This window comes from Bombyx mori, chromosome 11, assembly GCF_030269925.1.
Source record: "Bombyx mori chromosome 11, ASM3026992v2".
Classification (NCBI taxonomy): Eukaryota; Metazoa; Arthropoda; class Insecta; order Lepidoptera; family Bombycidae; genus Bombyx; species Bombyx mori.
In genome coordinates this window covers 8626865-8642315 of record NC_085117.1, presented here as the reverse complement: position 1 = coordinate 8642315, position 15451 = coordinate 8626865, and the positions used below count along the sequence as shown (strand labels likewise).

At 36.7% G+C, this 15451-nt stretch overlaps 1 long non-coding RNA gene across 2 annotated transcripts in view; it reads right to left on the bottom strand.

The window, feature by feature from the left end:
* The window catches only part of LOC105842375 (uncharacterized), a 32609-nt gene extending 31667 nt beyond the window's left edge, over positions 1-942 (bottom strand). For both annotated transcript variants that reach the window (XR_009974255.1, XR_009974254.1), the window contains exon 1: positions 371-942. This is a non-coding gene — a long non-coding RNA (uncharacterized LOC105842375). The remainder of the gene's footprint in view (positions 1-370) is intronic.
* Between the last annotated feature and the right edge of the window lie 14509 nt (positions 943-15451).

Here is a 15451-nt window from a genome sequence, read left to right as displayed (position 1 = left end):
AAAACTAATAAATATTAATATAAACCAGTAATATGAAAGAGAACAAAAGTTTAAGCGCGATGGTGTTTAAAAAATCGCTTTTTCGTAAAGTCACTATGAAGAACAAAAAGTTTTGATCATTATACCCCATTAGGTAAAAAAATTAGGCATGACTAACAATGTAACTATTAGATAACTGTTTTTTTACGCTCGATTAATAGTTTAGCGTCAGTACGGTTTTTTTGTGACGACAGAAAAAAAAACGACCGCAAAAAATAATGTGTAGTACGGAGTTGTGTTTACTTATATTTCAATGCGATAAAGTAAAAATTCAATTGATATTTTTTATAGAAATAGCATAGTAACTAAAACATTTGAAAAAAAAACTTACCGATTTATTCTGCTGACTGAATGTCACGAACTGAACTTTTAACTAAGTGTAAATTATTATTTGTGTAAAGTTTTTTTTTTAAATTCTTTAGGCACAATTCCGTCGCGCCTTCTTCAGATATCGTATCAGGCACTAGCACTAGCCGACACTTTTTGAGATTAGTTCACATCAAAAAATAAAAAATAAAATTTAAATTTAAAATCTTTTTGTCGCCGTTTACTCATTCTGATTTATTTATCCGTAAAGTAATTTACTTAAATATTTTCCTTGCCATATGTCACTGTCCGTTCGTCACTCCAATCTCAGTTCGAAGTGTCTAACGTAAACATTGGTTAAGTGTACTCGTAGTATTATAGGACGTTACTTGCAATGTTTTAAAACCCGCTAAGTCTCACGGAGCTGAGTTTGAAGACGTGTTAAAAACAATTGTCGATACGTGTTCGCGCGTCGATCTTCGTCACAAGAAGACGCTTCACGAAAGAGCGTCGCGCCATCCGCACTCCAAGCCAACGAATTGTGTAAACGCGCGCCACTCGCTTAGGCCGCGTCGTCGACGGGCGGGGGCGGAGGCGCGGGGGAGGGTCGCTCTCCTCACGCACACATCCACCCCACCGTATACCGCTCCGTCCATTTTACTAACGTTCCTATTTTGAATACTCGACGCGCCAATCTAGCTCCTATGCGATAGCTATACGACTCGAGGGATGTGACAAACGAAGCGCAACCGACATCAGATCGTGCGTGTAGAGGGAGAAGATATGATGCGTCATCAACACTTGCAGGAGAGGGACGGAATACTATTGGTAGTTGAACAGCGTAACGCATGTGTACTTATCCTCACAAAACGCTCGGGTATGCAATAGTAGAGTCAGTAGAGTAGCTTCAGACTTTATAAGTGGTGTCGATGAGAATTACCACTGTCTTAGTATTAGATTATAATGAAAGAGACTCTGTTGGTATCGTTGTCTTTAATTTCAGACTGATGGGAGTGAGTAAGTGAGAGTTTGTGAGGCGACATGTGGCGCACAGCCGGGTCGGGTCGTCGGTCCCTATAATATTAATTGATACCTCGGCATTCACGGATCAATGATCATTATCGGGCTATATTTTCACAGAATTGAAGCTCACAATCACTCCGATATATTATGTATATATAAAAATAAGCACTTGATGAAAATTTCGTTTGAGACATCATGACACGAGCGAGTAGCTTTGTTTGTAACCACTCTAGCATCGTATTAGATGATAAATACTAGTGCTAATTATTACCAAGACAGATATTCGAGTGTGTATCGCACAAGATATATTTGCACGGACGAAATCGAGGTTGTTGACTGTTTCTAGAATGTCGAAAGTACACGGTGACTCAGCAGACCAATAAATTTTACCAAAATCGTCTTACCTATCTCTATAAAGATTATTGGCGACCGTTCATATTAAATTATTCTAGTCGCACACTGTTGAAACGGTGTAAGCGAGCCGCGATCAACACGCCAATCTAGTCTTTGCTGATTAAATACTGGTTCTCGCGTACGTTCAGAGCGCTGAGTTTAAAGACCTTTTTCATTTAACCTTCACAGCGACGATACGACGAACAAACTAGGACGGTCACGTCAAGAGAAAATCGTTTACACAGTTGGTAAAGTTAGTGTGGATACCCACTCATAGGCCCACGTTCTCAGCACAAGAAACAGAGCGATGCGTTTCTATTGGCCGGGCCGTTACATCGAACAGCTAAAATATTCAAATTTTATGTTTTATGCAACTGGTTTTTGTATTATTATTATTTCTTTTTTAATCTCGAACAAGATTTTCTCTAGTATATTCGAGAATTAATGTGATTTATGTGAATTCTGGTTGCGTGATGCGTAGACACACACAGGTGTTCTTCGTAGTTATTTATTGATTGTTTCGTCAATTGATTTATATGATCACGTACGTTTTACGGTACATTTACTATAACGTTAATTGGCGGGGTTTGTGGTCGAAGATTTTCGAAAGTTGACTAATCAGATACATTAAGTACAGGTTTCGCGAGATTCGGACGTAATTAAAAACCGCAATCTTGAGTTCGTTCTTTTTTAATTCAGTTTATCAGTGCGAACAACTTCTAAATTAGCTAAAAAAAAACTAGTTATTCCATAAATAGTGGGCAAGGTTATCTACTATTAAAATATCTGGATTTCAATATAGAAAATTTATCTGACACACCTTATCATCTACATGAAGCCCCAAGTCAAACAAATTGTCAAAACTGAAGTCAGTCCTTATGCGTGGAAAGAAACGTAACTATTATTTTTAACTATGACAGGCACTTTTGATCTTTGACAAATCGAGTCATAAACATATTAGCAAGAATTCCTATTTATTGATAAAATTATTAATAGCTGGTACGATATTTTATAGTAAAACTGACGAATGTAAGAATTTTTTAAAATTTTCAATCAGTTTCCAGTCTACAAAGTTGATATAGAAGACAATTTATTCTTGCACAGAGATTCTTTGAGATATGTAATCAAACTGTTGATGTAATGATTGAACTATATTTACGGCTCGATCTCTATTACTGTCATTGTGTTAACACAATATTCAAATTTCGAAGCTTAACACCATAGTTCGTCTGTGACCATGAAAACTGTAGAGTATTGCAAGCGTGGGTGTTACTATTGTGACGATAAGAAACTCGATATTAAACCGTAAAAGTAATTTGAATTACCAAGCCTTGCGAAAACCGAAGAAAATAAGAAAACAACGAATTCGAAAGAAAATAGCTCGTTTTTGACTTTACAAGTAATTCGATCGAATTTTTTTTTCATAACACTGCCATCCACAGTAGCCATTTTTATCGCAAAACATAGCGATGGCCAGGTACGTGATAATTTTTTTTATCAGATACAATACTAAGTGTATCTGATACCGATTGATAATTTCGGTAAAGAAAACTGTTACCAGAAATCTGCTATTACTGTAATTGATTTATTTGCGGAGTATTAGATAATATTGCGGTGTTCACGATAAATGATAAAATGAAATGGATATTACGCGCTATTTTGTAATTCGGCCGTGTTGTATAATTTTTATTATAGGTAAAAATATTTCAATAAGAGTTTACTTTTTAATTTTAAATAAACCTGTACCTAGTATTGTGTTTTTTTTGTTGTTTTAGGACAGCATATATATCTGTAGGTATACTAAAATTTAGGATACCAAAATAATTTTCATACGATTTAAACACACTGTCATTTTTGTGTGAAATTGTGAATTATGTACCGAGAAATTTCTCGCACAGTAAAATTGTTTTTCAATATTATTAATAAAGAGCAGTTCATATATTTTTGAAGCTACTAAATTACATTTAATTTTATTTCATGCATCAAGAATTATTAAATTATAATTTCGGCAATATATTATGGTTACATACGAATAAAATTGGCTTCAGTAGAGTGAATATTAGCTTCACATATTAATTCAAAATGTATTTGATATACTAATATTTTTTATAAACATCTATTATTATTTATAGGTTTTAAATAACATTTACCCTGCCTCGAACACAAACTATTAAAATTTCAATGTATTCAAATTTAATACAAAACCCACTAATAAAATCAATGTAATAAATATTTTATTTTTGATAGATCGTAATTTGTATTCGGCATTGGAATAAAAATGGCTACATATATCATTATCACAATTTTAGGACGTTCGATACATGAATCTAAGTTCATTATAAACGTAATTTAGTTTCGTTTCGACCATAAAAAATGTTGAAAGAGATCACATAACGAAATAATCGCTTGTCAAGAATGATTCGATCATTACCATATTTAGCGGGAAAACCGGCGTGGTCATTAACAGCATTCGATATCGAACAAACACTGGTTGCCAACACACGTATCAACTAAGTCTGTTTTCTCTTGAATGTTTACGTCGGAATAATCATTAAAAAAAAAAAAAACACACACGCGCACTTTAATTTAGCGAATTTGTTATCTACGTTCACTTGTCTGATCACTCGTACGACATTATCTAACTGAGCGTAATAATTAGCGGGTGTATTGTTTCAGTGGTCGCGTACCTAAGTGGCAAAGGTTCGCGGCGCGCCGCTAAACTGTTCGTCCTCGCGTTGTGTTCGCTAACGTCTCTTTTCCCCTTTACTTCCGCACCAGCTTTTTGGTGAGGGCGCAGGCGCCCCTGCCATTTTTTAAACCGCGCCCATGCTTCTGTAATTTCTATCGTGCACCTTGAAAACGGCTTTTTTCTGTCATTTTTTTCACTACGTCTCTTTCTAACGTCACTCGTCGCTAAATCTCCGTCCCCCTCCATCTAACGGTCGGCGATGTGCACTGCTCCATCGTAACACCGGTAGCTTAACGTTCTCTCTTTCTAAAACGACGCGACGCCGGTGACGCCAATTATTTTGCTATACCTCACATTCTAAACGGCGCTATAATCGTGTTAAACTTTAATATGAACCTTAATGCATTGTCATAAAGCTGTAAATATCAACTGCACGACGTAGTTGCGACTTTTCTGTCTAATGCAAAAAGTGTAAAGTTCCGGCCATTTTTGCGATAAAAAAAATCACGTGCATGCACGTAACCACGCCTTAGTATACACATGTTATATCGCTGTCTGTCTTACTCCTTTTATTTTTTTATTTTCTATCTCGTTCCTTCACGCACACATCAGCGCACCGTCGAATGCTTCGGGAGCCCAAGTTTTTGCCGCCACCTAGCGTTGGATAGCGGAACTTGAAGGAAAAGAAAGCATTTCTCCGAGGGCGGCAGCACTGCGTGAAAGGGGCTATTTCTAAGTCAAATTAGTTCTGGAATTTTCCGCGCACCACTGGCGCTTTGTACATATACGAGTATTCGAACTATAAAATCTCTATGCCCTGATAACGAGCGGCGTGCGGCTTTGTAAACGAGATTGCTTATTAATGCGCCCGAGAATCAATTAATAGAACCGGCCGACTCGACGCAACCGAAGAAAAATAATGTTGTTGTCTGTTCATTTAATGGAAACAGATTTAGTCGAGAATTTGCATTTAATTTGCGCGTTTCGCCGTGTTTGCCAGCAGGGGGCGCTGTGAGTCTGTTCCACGGGGAGCAACTATATTAAATGCGAGAGAGCAGTACAAAAAATACTTCGCGTGGGCCGATGTAATAAGCCACTGGAATAGGTTAATGGAGATTAAGCACAATTTTATTAGAGTCAGCAGTTACCGTAAATTATAAAATTAAAATACCTTGTGCTTGTCGCGTAGCTACGATACGACGTAAAACATAATTCTCGTACGTAAAGCACTTGATGAAATTAAAATTAAAATTATTAATTACAAACAATACACTTAACGAATTAACATTGATTGTGTCATTATTTATTTTTTGGATAAAATAAAGGAAAAATACGTACTCTATAATAATATACTCACTATGCTTATAATCAACGAGGATTTAAAAAGTTAAATATAGATTTTTACAAATTCTTTAATGGGTATTAAATATCATAAATAATACGAAAATATGAAATATGTAAATTTAATAAATATATCTAATGCGCACTTAAATATATTATATTACTAAGATATTTCATCTTTTTCTCCACCTTATCCCACTAGGTGGGATCCGCACAGTTAATTTTTCTCTTCTATCAGCCGTCATCTCAACACTCATTCCTCTCTCTCTCATATCGTCATTCACACACTCCATCCATGTCTTGCTTTAGTCGACCTCTTCCCCCTCTACCTTGCAGGCTTGCAGTACCATTTCCATACATCTCCTAGTCACATGCATCTTCTCTCTACGCATCACATGTTCATACCACGCTATTATTACTTAGATATTTGATCTTTTGAATTGCAATTGTATCTTCGATGGCAACGTAGCTTGGTGAAAACTATTCTTTTCTCGAGTTCATCAATGACTAGCTAATTATAACCGTGCAGTTTCTTACGATCAACATTTACAGCGTGGATCTCGTCTCAAGCCAAAGTCAGACGCGCGGAATGTCACCAAGAAAACATCTTTGTAGGACCGAAATGGAGATTTTTATTTTAATGCCAGCTCGTTTGCTCCGTTTTAGGCGCGGTCCAACATTTCTCGCCACGGCTTATGTAAATGATATGTTAAGAACAGCTTTATATGGATTTAAAGTTGATGGAAATGACTTAGGGGCGAGTTAGGAGCAGTTTTTTTTTTTTTAGAGAAATTAACGGTCCTAATGAGTGCTTGTCGCATTTTCTTTGTTCACTGGAATCATTAGAAATCACTTCACAGAGTAGATGCAAGTTTTGGAAAGGAAACTTTTACAATACGAGTTCGAAGTAAATGAATTATTTATCAATATTACGTGATTCACTTGCAAGCGGTTTTTTTTATTGCTTAAATTAGTGGACGAGCTCACAGCCCATCCCGCAGTAGTTGTCCCGCAGTAGTCGAAATTCGACTACAATTAATCAAAATTATAAGCTTGAACATCATTATGGTTCTATTGTCAAAGACTATTATATTTCGCCAATGCTACGTTATAGACAAATAATATTAAAGATAAATATTGAATAACCTATTCTCAATTTGACCACAGACATCAAGCAATAACAAAACTTTGACAATAAACATAGAGTATAATATATTGTTATATGTGTGTATGTCAAATATATGGTAGTGTGTATAATGTTTTATTTATTGATTTAATGTATTATTATCGCTTTTTTTTTATTAAAAAATATTAACATTCTGCACTCCTTCTCTATATTCTCTGTAAGTTTGGGAAAATTCATACTCCTCCGTCCGCGCAATTTTCGTAAAAATGGATACAAAGTTTTTGCTTCACGTATTAATATGTAGATAAATTATTATCATGAAAGCTATGTATAAATGTCTGTCATAAATATCGAAGATTTTAAAGTTGTTTTATAATAATAACATAACAATTCGCGAGCGAACAACAAACGTTTACAAGTCCATAACGAGCGGTAATTATCTTTTACTCACACCCGTGCTAATTGAGGTCATACTAATTTAGAAACGGAGTAAAAATAACTTGTGCATCGTACCAGGGTCTACTGAACGTGCATTCTGTGACTATATATTAATTATATTTTTTTTTTTACTGCCAGTTACATATTTTGTACCTATTCCTCCTGCCTATTCCTAGTTTGAAGCAATCCAGCATTCCGATTTGAACAATATTCAACCGTATTTAGTTGTCATAGGAACCCGGGAATTCTTTTCAAACATAAGTTTATTATGTGTGACGTCATTTAGAATGAAAATAAACAACTAATACATACTAATATGGAGCCAAGAGAGACTATGTCACACAAGCCTCTACGTCACCAATGTTAGACCTTTGACTGGCCTTGTACTAATATTGATAATCAATATAATTAATTCTATCGTAATTAAAGTATTTTCTTTCTGTTTGATTTCTATTGAATAAAATATGTAGTCATTACGTATTATTACATAATTCCTGAAGAAACTTCTAGTGCTTCAAAGAAAATTACTTTAAGTATAAGTTAATTAAAAAAAGGTTAATTAGCTTATTTATGGATTCTAAATTGTTTTTTTCTTATTCCCAACGGTTCCTACAAATCTAATAACTATGTATTATTTGCTAACTATTATGTAAATTTTATGTGGTCATCCAAAATGGTTATCGTTTCTTTCAGAACTGAACTGGACGAATTCTAATTTAATTAAGATTCCCTCAATCTACTTATTAGATTGTCGTGTCAATGGTCTCCTTTAGTCTGATGAAACCGTATTTCTCAGGATCGTCTGTCTACCTTAGCTTTATTCGACAAGTATTTTTTCGGGAATGGCTTAACTAATTACAAGTTTTAAATAATCAAGACGGGGGACCTTAAGTTACAGTCAATACAAAAACAAAAAAAAGGATCAAAATAATCTTTCGAGAAAACTGGTCTAGTTTCTTGGGTTCGACGCAGGAGTTCAGTTACTCAAATTTTTGATTTAATCAACAACCACTCAAAAGGCACCGGCATTTTTTTTCTCCTACCTATTATTAGCTGGTAGCCTAAGGGACTATTCCAGGTACATACTAGCAAGAGCAGTCCCACGCAGAATCTACCACCAGATCGCGACCCACTGAGAAGATCCGGCGAGAAACTCAGTGCGTTGTATCTATAGGCTAGATCGCACGTCAAACTCTTTCTCGTATTCGACTAGGCATTACTAATGTCTATGGAAGACGATGATGAGTCAGGTTCAACATAACGTGGAACGTAAAATACTGTCAGTAAAATATGTTAAATCCTCAAAACCCATCCTTGAACACCAGCATTGGAAGTGCAAAAGCCGGTACAAAACAAAGCTATTGAGCTCATCTGTACAAATTAACACATCTCGGGTTGCGGACGGCGCTAAAATGTCATTTGGTCGAATTGACCCGTTTTCTTTGTTTGTGAACTTCATTATTCTACTTAACCTTTATCCTGTTTAACTGGACGCGAGTGTGCAATGAACTCATATCAGTCTTAATCAAATGACTTTTATTTGTTGCTGAGTATTTTTATATAGATGCGCTTGTTTACCAAACTGTTAGTGGTGGTAGCCCATATTGAAGGCCATAAAGGAAGGTTTTTTTTTTGGTTAGATAGGTGGGCGAACCTACAGCCCATCTGGTGTTAAGTGTTTATAGGAGCCCATAGACATTTACAACGTAAATTCCGCCCCCCACCTTGTGATATGAGGTCTCAGTATAGTTACAACGACTGCCCTACCCTTTAAACCCAAACGCATTACTGCTTCACGGCAGAAATAGGCAGGGGGGTGGTACCTACCCGTGCGGACTCACAAGAGATCCTGATACCAATAAATTGTTGTATATTTGGTGATGGACATACGCCACTAAGTGTTTGTTTTTATTTAATTTTATTATTTTTTAAGTTACACACAGATGTTCGCATTAATAGAAAAGTGACAGTGCTCGAATTGGCATCTGTCGGCGTAAAATGAACAGACAAAAAGAAAAGAAATTAAATAGTATAAATTATTATCATTAAAGCTATACCTGGTATACTGGCATATCTCCATCTTATGAAATCATAGGATGGCCGGGTTGTGGCATAACTATATTTTATAATAAAACGACATGAGCTCTGCGTGTGACTTGTTTTAATGGCGGAAGTAGTCTGGCAGTATTGCCATAGATTACATTATTTACCTAACACATCTTACTTGATTCGGCCGTGAAGATGTTATAATATGTTCCGAGTTGCAGCATGGAACTACTGTTGTAAAAGCAGATAAATCAAATTTTGAAAATACATACATATATTTCAAGGTAGGCGGAGATGTTCAGATTATGATGTGTTTAAAATTAGAACTTAAGACCTTTTGATCCGGGTTCCACAGATCTAGTGCAATAAGCTAATTGCACCAATTGTACTACGAGCGTAATAGCCTTTTCAGTAGAAACTTAGGAAAGACTCAAAAAAATACCAATAAATAGAGTCGGATATTAATGTGTCATATCTTTAAATTATTAATATAGATTATAAGTAATACTAACGAAACGTATGGTTTTTACTTAAACAAAGAAAAACAAATAAATAAATAAGAATAGAAACCTTTATATTTGGCAAAAATGGACATACAATATGTGTCCGATTAGAGCGCCAGAATAATTATTGTGATAAGTTTCTAAATAATAATAAAAATCACCTTTCTGTTTGTAAAGAATACAGTTCTTAGTTATGAATTCTTTAAAGCGTTTGTTTTGTATTTAAAATTAATTCCTTAGACAAATACGTGAGCAGTAACCGCCATTTGTTTGATAATTACATTTTGAATCATCCAAGCACTGGAATTTAGGTGAATCATTTTATTTCAAAAGAAATATGCGCTCGGTGTATTTGATTTGTTCAATATTTTTGTTTTCTTACACGACTCAATAGTTTTTCGAACAAAGGAGTATAATTATCTTCAAACGTGACTTCATGTAATTAAAAATAATCAAATGAAAAAGGTGTGGTTTTTTTTCACTTTTTACTTAAGAACTGTGTATTTTTTATTCTCTAGGCAAACCAAATGTTCCTAATTGTACGTATTTTATTGGACAAACTGAGATTTAAAGTAGCTTTGTTTGTTGAGTTATATGTTTATTATTGTTGGGATTGGGTATGTAGTAGGCAAAGAGTTTTCTGAGCAGATTGATGAACAATATTATTTTTTTTTTTTTATTGCCTTTGTAGGCAGACGGGCATACGGCCCACCTGATGGTGAGTGGTTACCGTCGCCCATGGACTTCAGCAATGCCAGGGGCAGAGCCAAGCCGCTGCCTACCGGTGAATATTTGGAAATTGGCCATATTTGGAAATTTGCCGAAATTTCATTAATTTGGCTCCAACTTCGTGACTTTTTACAGCCATTTTTTGTTTCCAGTTTTTTCTTGTGGCACACAAAGTTTCTTTGGAAGCGTCAACAAGTGGCGTGTGTAGAGGCCTGAAGAAGGAAAATAATTAGGAAAAAATTGTCCCGAAGTATCACATCGACTGGCTTAATGTAAATTCATGATTTTCATTCACATACGTTCTTAATGACTGGAATTCGTAGATTCTAGAACTTCGATGAAGCGACATCGTGACTGCTCTGGAGCTTGTTCCTTATTGGGTATGTGTTCATTGCTCAGAAAAATCATAGTTCAGAAAAATTTACAATGAAGGGCACATAAATTTGCCTACCGCTGGGGTCTATTTAAACCTCCTTTAAGAGAGAAAGAGATAGAGATATATTTCCGGACACGTTAGATGAACCTAGCAGCATGAACCTAGCAGAATGAGTAGCTTCGTTCCATTAGCGGGTGGCGCAACTGCAAAAAGAAGATGGAACAGGATAATCTGAAATAATAATCCTAGAGCCATAGAAACAATACCTCTGTAAACTCACTTTTTTTTTCCTACCTAAGCTGAGAGCCTTGAGCGGCTATATCAGCGTAGCCTTAACTAGTAGGTAAGCTCACGGGGCTCAAACCTGATGACGTTGCTAACATGAACCCTAGCAAGAGCCGTGCTTCGCAGAATCTACCACCGGATCGGAAACGCGACCCACTGAGAAGATCCGGCGAGAAACTCAGTGGGCTGTGTCTGAGGGTTAATTTACTCTTCGAACCCTTTCGTCGCAAGCGACGAGTTCGACGAGGACGATGACCGGTGCTTGAGGTACCTAGAAGCAACGTTAGTGGATCGGGAGGATCCGAGATGACGTGTTTGGGGCGACGTCGACTGCTTTCCATTCTGCCCGCAGGATCGGAATGTAGACTCAAAAAATCTTTTGAGCTATGGACAATACAAATACGATCGTCTGCATGGAATTATGTGACAAATGTTATGCATCACTGTAACATTATTTCTGTCTCTTTCATTATTTTATTGATCTGATACAATGATTCACCACACATTTTCTAATAGCATTATCATCTACACGTGCAGATGTGTCATTCGCGAATGAAAATTACAAAGTATTAATTGAATGTTTAAATAAGACACGCGTCGATTCTATATTTTATCTATGTTTTATCTCATAAACTGTGGCACATGTGTAGAAGCTTTGTTCTAGAACTTGCAACGGGCTTTGTTCGTATTAACCTTGAAAAGTGACTGATCAGCACACAGCTGGAATGTCATTAACGATTACGCGAATCGAGACATACCATCTCTAAATGCGCAAGTCCTTATGTATATGGTGATAGATGCGATATTTCCTTGGAGATTATATGTTGAGCGATCGTGTTGCGGTAATGGTTTATTAGTGCAAATCAGTTGTCGTGATTGAAGCATTATTATTGTCGTGCGTTAAATGAGCGGGCGATAGAAATGTTCGCCCTTTGAAAGCGCTTACCTTCTTAGGCGATTGTCATTCAAATTGTTTGGTATTACGGAAACACAGACAAGATTTGCAATATATTATAATTTATGTTTGTTAACTAGACTGTGTGTGTTGGACGAGTATGCTTACGTATCTATTCGACATCAACGCTGTTTATTATTGCAATAAATATTTGCCTTTATAAGCACGGAAACCATTCACATACGCGACACACAAACACACATTTACTGGTGGTAGGGCCTCTTGTGAGTCCGCGCGGGTAGGTACCACCATCCTGCCTATTTCTGCCGTGAAGCAGTAATGCGTTTCGGTTTGAAGGGTGGGGCAGCCGTTGTAACTATACTTGAGATCTTAGGACTTATATCTCAAGGTGGGTGGCGCATTTACGTTGTGGATGTCTATGGGCTCCAGTAACCACTTAACATCAGGTGGGCTGTGAGCTCGTCCACCCACCTAAGTGATACATAAAAAATAAAAACAAGATCACTGACCTATGAGGCTATCTGTATCAAAAGTCTTACTAATATATAATTGAATTAATGATAGCGATTTTTCTAGAATTTTCCCTGTCACTATGACACATATCTAAAGTGAGTAAGCCATAGACACAATGTACATGACCTCACCCGTATTGTTACCTTAGAACGAATTCCTCGAACTGAAAAACTGACTCCTATTCTCCAAATCGAAATACTATTATTTTAATAATAATTTAACAATAAAATACGTTTCTTTTGATTTTAATGCCATGTGTAATAAGGAATACGCTTAATCTCTTTTACGGTTACAGTACTTTCTGCTCAAGGTTCACAATTGATCCTAATACCGATAAAATCAAAAGAAGTCACTTTAATAAGAGAGTAAGTACTTTTTACTGGTGGTAGGACGTCTTATAAGTCCGCGTTGGTACCATTACCCTGTCCATTTTTGCCGTGAAGCAGTAATGCGTTTCGGTTTGAAGGGTGGAGCAGCCTTTGTACACTAAAAACTGAGACCTTAGAACTCATGTCTGGAGGTGGGTCGCAGCGGTTACGTTGTAGGTGTCTATGGGCTCCGATAACCACTTAACACCAGGTGGGCTGTGAGCTCGTCCATCCATCTAAGCAATAAAAAAGAAAGATCGATCGCGATGGTACCAGATCGATAGGAGCTCCGTGTGGACTCAATTGGTTGGTAGCCATTTAAATCTACCATGAGGCGACGATAGGACAATATAAAATCTGTTTCTATGTACGTCGCCTTGAAATATGCACTAAACAACAACGGCCGACAATAATTAGAACGGCCTTTGTCAAGAAAACGAGTCGTTTACTTGATTCCGAAGAAGGCGGTCGGTCAATTTTGCCCAAGGACAGTTTCAATTACGGCGCCCACGCTTGCGGTCCCTTTTGAGACAACGCAATCTGTCCTACAATTAGCTATGGCCGTAAGTATCCGTACGTACGCCCACGGAATGCAGTCGACGTTATGTGTAAGAAATTCATAAAGTTTCGTTGTGTATAAATATAAATTAATATAAATATAAATAAATAAATATTTACTAACAATCACGCCACGTTAACTGGTCCCGTGGTAAGTTCGTAAAGAACTTGTGTTACAGGTACCAGATAACGGAAATAAATGTTATATTTTTATTATATGCATACATATATTTAATATACATCCATAACCCTGGAAAAAACATTTTTAAATTTATCATACAAATGTCTTCCCTTGGCGGGATTCGAACCCGCGACCCCCTTGTGTAGTGACCATGTCACTTACCACTACACCAGACGGCCGTTTAATAAAAACTTTTCGCTAGCTCGATCTGGATCCTGTATGTCTGGATCGAATGAACTTATCTATATCTACTTAACTGGTGGTAGGACCTCTTAAGAGTCCGCGCGGGTAGGTACCGCCACCCTGCTTATTTCTGCCGTGAAGCAGTAATCGGCTTGAAGTCAGCGTTTCGGTTTGAAGGGTGGGGCAGCCGTTTTAACTATACCTGAGACCTTAGAACTTATGTCTCAAGGTGGGTGGCGCATTTACGTTATAGATGTCTATGGGCTCCAGTAACCACTCAACACCTGGTGGGCTGTGAGCTCGTCCACCCATCTAAGCAATAAAAAAAAATCTAGAGTGTTTATTGAGTTTTAAGCTTAGTCTTGTTGAGGTGTACGGTTGTTTGTGTGCGCTTTTTCTTGTCTTGTATATTTCATGGACATATATGAAGTTCCTAACTTGGAAGAGACGAATATGTTACGTTGATTTTTAAAATTATCGTAATCGATTTGCAGTTATTGTGGCCTAGAGGTTAAGATAGCTGATGTACTTGTATCGATGCGAGTGTGGCGGTGTTCAAATACCGTGACCGGTACAAGCTATTTCTAATGAAATACGTACTTAATTTATGTTCACCAACGACTTTCATGATGAAGGAATTACCATACAAATGTGAACGCAAATCTCAATGGTGGCATTTAGGTTGCGATGCCTATGAACTCCGAAAACCAACATAAAATGCTGTTACCAAACTGTTACTAATTATTTTACGATTGAAATTGTATTAACTGATCTATTTTAATGCATTGTCGATGTGTGTACAGTCTTATTTCGAATATGTATTTCCTGCATTCATACACAGAAGAAAAACGTAGCTTGGCGTTGTGGAATGCAGTTTGTTTATTTAGTTATTTATTTATTTTTATTTATTTACATACAAAAAGCTAAGTAATTCAACAGCTCCAGACTCGAAGCTGGATTAGACTTGATTAATTCAAAGCTCTGCACGCGGAAGCGCAGCTTCCAAGTATGAGCCCGACTGGTTGCGTACTAACTATAACCTTAAAAGCATGACTACCTACCATTTTAAGTTTTCGATAAGCTCTCGTAGAGACTGCCATCGAGAATTACCTCTTTTTGTACTCGGCATTAATTCATTTAAACTTTTAATGAGACATAATGGCTGATACAATTAGTTGGTACTTTCTCAGCTATTTACATTACGCACATTATTTTTGAACGGGTTTTTACCACGATTCTTGCATTTAGTGACTTTCCGATATATTGGTGCTGTTGCGAGCGACATGATCACGTGTAGACTGATATCTATCTACCCTCTTTTTTGTCCGTTTTTGAATGTTACCATTGGAACTCGACGATTCCGTAAGAGATTATTGTGAAAATCGTGGTAATATCTCAATAAATAAAAGTGTTTAAAATTGTTGGTTCTTTTTTTCAT